This window comes from Curcuma longa, chromosome 16, assembly GCF_044706935.1.
Source record: "Curcuma longa cultivar G26 ecotype Majalengka, Jawa Barat chromosome 16, ITB_CL_G26_1.1, whole genome shotgun sequence".
In the NCBI taxonomy this organism is placed as follows: Eukaryota; Viridiplantae; Streptophyta; class Magnoliopsida; order Zingiberales; family Zingiberaceae; genus Curcuma; species Curcuma longa.
The window spans coordinates 3,579,910-3,588,886 of record NC_133876.1 but is presented as its reverse complement, the minus strand read 5'-3'; positions in this window follow the sequence as shown (position 1 = coordinate 3,588,886).

Genomic DNA, 8,977 nt, shown 5'->3' with positions numbered 1-8,977 from the left:
CGAAAATCGCTATTCACCACCTCTAGCGAACGCACCGATCCTAACACTAATGTTACTTATGTTGGTTTGAGATAATTCTAGATAGCCTGGTTCAAGGCTTTCCTGTGTTATGCAGACGCCCCAGAATACTACTAGATTCCTACCCCCTGTCACAGGGTATCCTTTTAGAGACCTCTCCCCAACACTAAGCAACCGTTAGTTATCCCTCATAAATATTATTCAAAGCCTAAGCAACCCCTCGGAAGGTCCGGTTAAGACTCTCCTCCTGTCACGAGGCGTCCCGGGCATACGATCCTAAGAATTCCTCAAACTTTACATAATCTCTACCCTTATGGATTCATACTATTCACAAGCATATCATCAAGCATAGACCATAAATCCACAAAGCAATTACATAAACATATCATAGAACATGGTAGATTATCAAATCCATAGTCACAATCATCCAATAACCACGATTCTTCCTACATCCTAGAATCTGGAGGACTACTCCTTATCGGGGAGGTTACAACACAGAGAAGAATGGAAATAATACATCATATTCCAAGAATCTAAGAGAAATCAGGAAATAAGACTTATCAATGTGCTTCTTCTTCTCCGGACTGCTCTCCCTGCGAAGATGAGGCGTAGATGTGATGGAGTATCCGGACGGATGAACGGATCGTCGAATCTAGCTCCGGAATGAGGCGTTGGTGGCTCTAGCACGCTCCGATGGCTCGCCAAAGTCTCCCCCCTTTCTAGGGCTCTTAAGGGGGTCTATTTATAGGCCCCCATGAAATACCCTTGGACTCGGCCAGGCACGCCCCCATCACACGGCCGTGTCTGGGAGACACGGCCGGGTGTGGTCGCCCAGCTGTGGTGGAGGCACGTGGTCGCCCAGCTATGGTGGAGGCACGGTCGTGCCTGTGAGGCACGACCAAGAAGAGTTGAAGTTCTGTCTTGAGGCACGGCCATGCCTTGGAGGCACGACCGTGCCTTGGAGGCACGACTATAGGAATCTGTACTCTACCGGGAGACACGCCCGTGCCTGTGAGGCACGGTCTGAAGCAGGCGCTTATCTGGTAGAGGACACGGCCGTGTCTAAGGGACACGACCATGTCTTCGCATGGTCTTATTGCGAAGACACGACCGTGTCTGAGGAACACGACCAAGGGAAGATGCTTCTTTATTGGGAGACACGACCGTGTCTGAGGAACACGACCATGTTTTGCTGCTGCAGGATGAAGCCACGGGCGTGCGTTTGGGGCACGACCAAGGCATGTTGGATCTCTGATTGGAAGCACGCCCGTGCTATGTAGACACGGTCCATGGAGGTGATAGACACGGTCGTGTCTATGAGGCACGACCCTGTCTTGCCGTATCTTCAATAGGTGCTCCGTTTCACCTGTTTTGCTCCATTTTCCGTCCTGAAATACACAAACACACAAGTAGTCCTCCGAACTAGGAAATAAAGAATACGATGCCAAATGCACAGATAAGGGTGTAACATACATAAGATACAGCATGAAAAGCATAAAGATGTGCGAATAAAGTGTAAGAAATGGTTATATATCCTACGCACATCAGGCACGACCATGCTTGTTTGGCACGACCTCTGATAGCTGTTCCTCTATTGTGAAGACACAGTCGTGTCTGGTGGGCACGGTCAAGGGTTGTTTCTACCTGTGAAGAAGCACGGCCGTGCCCTGTGGGGCATGGTCCCTGGAGGAATGAGACACGATCGTGCTTGGGAGGCACAGCCCTGTCTAGCCTTGTCTTCAATTGCTTCTTCATTTAGTCTTTTCTCTCCATTTCCGTTCTGCAAATACATAAAAATACGAGCAGACCTCCGAACTAGGAAAAAGAGAAAATCATGTCTAATGCACAGATAAAGGATGCAATGAACATAGGAAATAGCGTATAATACAGAAAGATGTACGATTAAAGCATAAGAAACATATGTATACCTTACGCACATCACACCCCCAGACTTAAACTTTTACTTGTCTTCAAGTAAAAACCTGCGTCTAGATTCGGATAAAAACACAAAGAAACATAGGTATTCTAAGAACATCGATCTAATCTTATCAAACAGAAGCAATGGTAAGCATGATACTCAAAATCATCAAAATATGGCCTAGAAAAAGTTCTCTGTGCTCAGTGCAAATGTGACCTTAGTCTAATTGGTATCAAAATCCTTATTTTAAGTCAAGTCGTCATGCTACCATGTTCCTAAGTGTTCCCGGCCTTAGACACTTACCTGCCACAGGCTTGGTTCATCTCTTCCATTGCATAAGGTCTCAAAGGATTTACTCAAATTCAGGAGAATCAGATCATTTATTTCCCCAATAATCATTACTGGTCTCAAAGGGGTAAATAAAAAGTTTCCACTCTTGATACTATTTTTTAATCCCTTTTTATTTTGTTTGCAATGTATTTACATTATTGCAAGCAAAGAATTTTTTTTAAAGCAAGGGACTTAGAATTTTTCCAAAAAAGCTTTCATGAATTGAGTTCGTCAAGTAACCAAAATGCAATGGAAGATTACCATGAAAACCCTAGTACTAATCAGGTCTCATGAATTATGACTAATTTCAGAGATGTATCAACCTCCTAGATTAGGTAGTAATCCACTTGATCTAGCCAGAACTCACATTTTGAGAATTTAGCATACAACTGTCTTTGCTGAAGAGTCTGCAATACTATTCTCAGGTGTTTATCATGTTCTTCTGGAGATTTCGAATAGACTAGAATATCATCGATGAAAACAATGACAAACTTGTCCAGAAATTCTTTGAACACTCGATTCATCAGATCCATAAATACTGCAGGGGCATTTGTCACTCCGAAGGGCATGACCACAAACTCGTAGTGCCCATACCTTGTTCGGAAGGCAGTTCTGGGTATATCACTTTCCTTGACCTTTAATTGATGATAACCAGACCGCAGGTTAATCTTAGAGAAGACCGTTGCTCCTCTCAACTGGTCAAATAAATCATCTATTCTGGGTAGAGGGTATCTATTCTTGATCGTTACCTTATTCAGTGCCCTGTAGTCTATACACATTCTCATAGACCCGTCCTTCTTCTTTACGAACAACACTGGAGCTCCCCACGGTGAATGACTAGGGCGGATGAAACCCTTGTCCAGTAGCTCCTGTAATTGTTCCTGCAGTTCTTTCAGTTCTGCTGGAGACATACGATAAGGCGCTTTTGAAATTGGACTGGTACCAGGAACCACTTCAATTTCAAATTCCACTTCTCGATTCGGAGGTAGCCCGGGCAGTTCTTCAGGGAATACCTCTGGGTAGTCGCAGACAACCCTGACTTCTTCTTTCCTTAGCCCTTCTTTTTGGTTTGCATCTACTACATGTGCAAGAAAACCAGGACATCCACTGGCTAACATCTTTTGAGCCGTTAAGGCAGACAAAAACCCTTTTGTCTTTCTCTTTGGTTCTCCGACAAACTCAAACTGAGGCTCTGCTTCAGGTTTGAATACCACTTTTCTTTTGCAGCATTCAATGGAGGCGTTGTACTTATTCAGGAAATCCATACCCAAAATGACATCGTAGTCATGCATAGCGAGCACTACTAAGTCACTATAGAGTTCTCGGTCTGAAATCCTAATTGGCACTGCCCGCAGCCAATGAGTGGATGTCATTACTTCGTCCCGAAGGCAGCGTTGTCAAGAACTTAAGGTTCAGAACTTCTGGAGGCATTTCTAACTTCTTGGCAAATGCAACTGATATGAATGAATGGGTTGCCCCAGTATCAAATAACACAGTAGCATACTGATTAAAGATAAGTATCTGACCTGTGACAACAGTAGCAGCATTTGCTACATCTTCTTTTTGAGAAAAGATCTCTATTTCATGGATGAGAAATGCTGAAATCAATATGGACTTACTATAGCATATATGAATATGCCCTTCCATCCCACATGTATAGCACCCTTGTGCCTACTCAAGCATATTTAATCTGTTTGTTTGTTGTACCTCCCTTTTGATTGCCTCCTAAAATCCACTGATTCTTTATACTATGCACAGAACTTCCTGCGCTCTTATTCTCATAATACCAATCGCTTTGATGCATATCCTGATCAACTCTTCTTCTGAGGCCTGTGGAAGCATCATCCTCTATACTACTATACTCTTTTTGAATTCTTTCCCACCACATTCTTGCATCTCCGGCTAACTTTCTCGTTCTCTGGTCAATCTAATAATTTCATGAAAGGCTTCTTGTCTTACTATCACTGCTGGGGCCACTGGTGTAGCTGGTGGGACTTCAGCTATATAAATTAGCCATCATAGAAAGCAACTACTTCTAAAAGGTTCATATACTTGTCATTTCTTTTCTCTATTTCATGGATGAGAAATGAAATCAATATGGACTTACATGCATTTCTTGCACATATAAGCATATCCTCTTAAGCATCATCCTGACTATTAAGAAAAGCACATTTTCTTACTTGAAGGCAGCAAGATGGATGTCGATGTGTGTGTAGCGGAAGGGCGGAACTTGCTCTGATACCATACTGTAACGACCTCCCTTCTTACACTAATAAGGGGGACGTTACTATCATACTTTATCTTAACATATCTTAAAGAAATATCAACATGCATAAAACTTAAGCTTGATTCAATATGTTCATTAACATGCATAATTCTAGAGCATGAACTATTATAGAGGGAAGACATGAATCATTAAACATATATCACAACCACATATAGACAAGTAGCTTCTTTTTTTTTTTTCATTCCTAAAAAAATTATAAACATATGTGCATGAATCAAGGTTTGAACTCTAGACCTCTTACTAGAACATTATATTACTTACCACCACTCCACGATTCTCTTTGCTTTATCTTACCAGTCGACTGTATCATGTGGAGATCCATGACGCAACTTAATTTCTTTGATAAGTAAATACTAAGCATGAATAAGCAAATTACTACACGTGAACTTATTAAACAAATCTTAACATCAGTACTAGAGAGACTCAAACATTCATTCTTTACTACATCAACTACTCTTGAGCATGATAAATTACTAAAGTTCTAGAGATAAACATGCAGAAAACAATATGCGGAAGCAACTAAATGACACATAAGACTTTAACACAACCAATAATGTCAAGTTCCAAGATCTATCCACTGTTCCGCTGCCACACACACCAACACGCACCCTTGCCTTCTTCTTCTTTAGCTTAACTTTTCCTTTCCTTTGGCTGCAGTAAGAGGAAAAATGCAACTATAAGCAGATAGCTTAGTAAGTACTTTCTAACTCACAAAAACACGAAGAAGTGCACATGTAATCTCTTTAAAACTTTCATGCTCTTATAAAAGAAAATCACATGCACATTCATAATGCTTTCTACTTGTTTATTCATAATGGTTTGTACTTGAACTCATGAAACATGTAAACATTGAAACTTGCTTATACTTATACTTCATAAATTTATAAATACTGAAAACTTACTTATACTTATAACTTTACTTTAAAATAAATATTCAAACTTCTTTTGGGCCCAGGCATAGTACCAAAGCGCGCTCCCTAATAGAAACTGGGGTAGCGAGCCACCAGTCCTACGAGGGCAAAGACCTTGGTCTTACCAGGGCCAAGACCTTGGAATTGGTAACCTGGATTTGTTTTACGACAACCTTGGAAGTCGGGTACTAGCCTCTTCAAAGTAACATAACTTGTTATCTTTAGTACTCATATAATAGAATGCCTTGGTATTTCTTCAAACACTTGATATGCTTTGATCCTCAAATTCTTGAATTAGGGATCCTTTCAAGACCTTGGTCTTCCCTTGCTTATAAACTTCTCATCAACTTTAAAAAGGACTTAGAATGATAAAAGAATACTTTTTTTCACATGCATATGAACTTTTAAATAAAACTAGAGTTTCATATGTGAAGCGAAAATAACCATGTGAAGCAAAAATAACCATTCAACATTCTACATATTATTTTGACAAGATAAATAATTCTACGATAGCAAGGAAAAACATCGAGAACAACCCTTACTGCAGGTGAGGAGTACTTACATCTTTCTTCTTGTACTTACTAACGAAAAACCCTAAGGTTGAGGATTCCGGAACTCTAGCGTACTTAGAATCCTTTGTGTGTGTGCCCGAATCTTACGAATAAGACCCTTGTTCCCTTCTCTTGGCCGGCCACCACAAGGAAGAAGAGGAAGGAGGAGGAAGGAGGAAGGAAGATACGAATAAGGCCCTTGTTCCCTTCTCTTGGCCGGCCACCCTCTTCTGTTTTCGCCCAAAGGAATACGACGGCAAAACCCTAAATTTTCTCTCTAACTTCCCCTTTTTATACTAATGGAGCATCTCTTCGTGTCTAACTTGTATAATTATAATGTTTCCCGTTTTATGATAGAAAACCCCTGCTGGGGCAATGGCCATTACTATCCTTTCCTTAACTCTATTACTTAGAGGTTCAAGGTTCAAACCTCGGCCATTACACTTTTTTTTTCCTTTTTTTTTTGAAAACTTTATGAAAAATCTACGAGAAAATTTACGGGCGTTACAACTTGCGCATTACATACCCAATTAGGTCAAAATTTTAATTTCTAGGATACCAAAGACCTACATGTTGGTGCAGTCTTGCCCTAAATGAAATTGGATTTTAATGTTTGGTTAAAATGAGTTTAAGGTAGACAATGTTGGTGATCTAACTTGTGTGAATTGAGTTCACAGGAAAGTCCAGGAATGAAGACTTAGCAAATGGTGAAGTTCCAGAGGTGCGACCTCTTGGCAAATGTGAAGTCCCGAAGGCGCGGCCTCTTGACAAAGGGAGACTTAGCACGATGAAGCTAAAGGAAACATCTCAAGCAAGTGCAAGGATGGGCACGAGGCTTGTGGAAGATGTTTGAAGGCTTACGTCAAGGCTAAGGGATGAAAAAGAAAATTGAAAGGGAATTTTCTGCTTCACCAGTCGACTGACACTGCCATCAGTCGACTGGTACCTTGATCCAGAAGCACACAGAACCTTTGGTCAAGTGGATTGCTCAGACCAGTCGACTGGATAAAAACATGAATTAAAGATTGGAGAAGTAAGTGTTTTTCACTCTCTCTCATTGCATGAAATCCAATCTCTGTAAACCCTGACACTCTTCCTTGAACCCTCATTTTCATCTTTGTAAGAGGAAGAGAGATTGTTTTGTAAAAGTTTTTCTACCTTCAAAGAGTTCTTTGAGAAGGAGAAGATTTCATAGTGAAAGGTCGTTATCTGTGTGTGGATCCTTGGATTAGTCACCTCGTAGAGGTGGATACCAAGTAAATTGAACGGGTTAGCGTGTTTGTCTTTATCTTGCTCTTGTTTTCATTTTACTTCCGCTAACGTGTTTGCTGGCAAAATTGAAAAATGCTATTCACCCCCCTCTAGCAAACGCATCAGTCCCAACACTACATTGAGCGTTCCCTTGACATATCTTAGGATCCTTTTTACTACAGCAAGATGAGATTCCTTGGCACAAGATTGATATCTTGCACACATACCTACCACAAAAAGTATATCCGATCTACTAGCGATTAGATATAGTAAACTATCAATCATACTTCTATATTATTTTGAGTCTATCATTTTTCTCTCAATGTCACTATCTAATTTGACATTTGTCCTTATAGGAGCAGATGTTACCTTAGCATTTTTCAAATCAAATTTCTTTATAATTTCTTTAGCATATTTTGTTTGATAAACATGAGTTTTTTCATTTGTTTGTTTGACTTGTAGTCTTAAGAAGAAAGTCAACTCCCCAACTAAGCTCATCTCAAATTCATTTTCCATATGCTTGATGAACTCATGAAGAAAGTCATCATTGGTTGACCCAAAAATGATGTCATCAACATACACTTGGGCAATAAAAATGTCATTATCCTTTGATTTTATAAATAAAGTTGGATCAATTGTCCCTCTCTTAAAGCCCTTAGAGATCAAAAATGTTGAGAGTCTCTCATACCAAGATCTAGGAGCTTGTTTCAACCCATATAAAGCTTTCTTAAGCTTGTAAACATGGTTTGGATAATCTATACTTTTAAAACCGGGGGATTGCTCTACATACACTTCTTCCTTAATAAACCCATTTAGGAATGTCGATTTTACATCCATTTGATGGAGTTTGAAACCTATGTAAGCGGCATATCCTAATAGTATACGGATGGACTCTAACCTAGCTACCGGAGCGTAAGTCTCATCATAATCAAGTCCTTCAACTTGGTTAAACCCCCTAGCCACCAACCTAGCCTTGTTTCTTGTCACTCTACCTTGATCATCTAATTTGTTCCTAAAGACCCATTTAGTTGTCACAATTGTGTTATCACTAGGTCTTGGAACTAACTCCTATACTTCACTTCTTTCAAATTGATTTAACTCTTCTTGCATTGCTAAGATCCAATCGGTATCAATTAAGGCTTCATCAATTGATTTTGGTTCAAATTATGAAATTAAGGCAATTTGACTAGTTTGATTCCTAAAATGAGATCTAGTCCTTACTCCTTGTTCAATATCCCCTACTACTTGGTCAATAGGGTGATCTTGATGATGCCTAAGGGTCCTAGAACTTGTAGGCTCATCACACTTATTATTTTCAATTTTACATTCATCATCCGCGTCACCTCTTCCTCCCCCTTGATCATTACCTCCTATTTGTAAGTTTTGAATTTCATGGGTTATATCTTGATTTCTTGCAATAATATCTTTATCAATAGGTGATTTTCTAGGGTAAGTGTTGTTAGAATCATCAAATTCAACATTAGATGATTCTTCAATCGTTTGGGTTCTCTTGTTGTATACCCTATAACCCTTACTAGTAGATGAGTAGCTAACTAGGATTCCTTCATCCGCTTTAGCCTCAAATTTTCTTAAATCATCTTTAGTGTTTAAAATGTAAACCTTACATCCAAACACTCTAAACTAGTGAATTTTGGGTATTTTTCCACTTCATAACTCAAAGGGTGTTTTCCCTAAAAATCGATGAATTAAC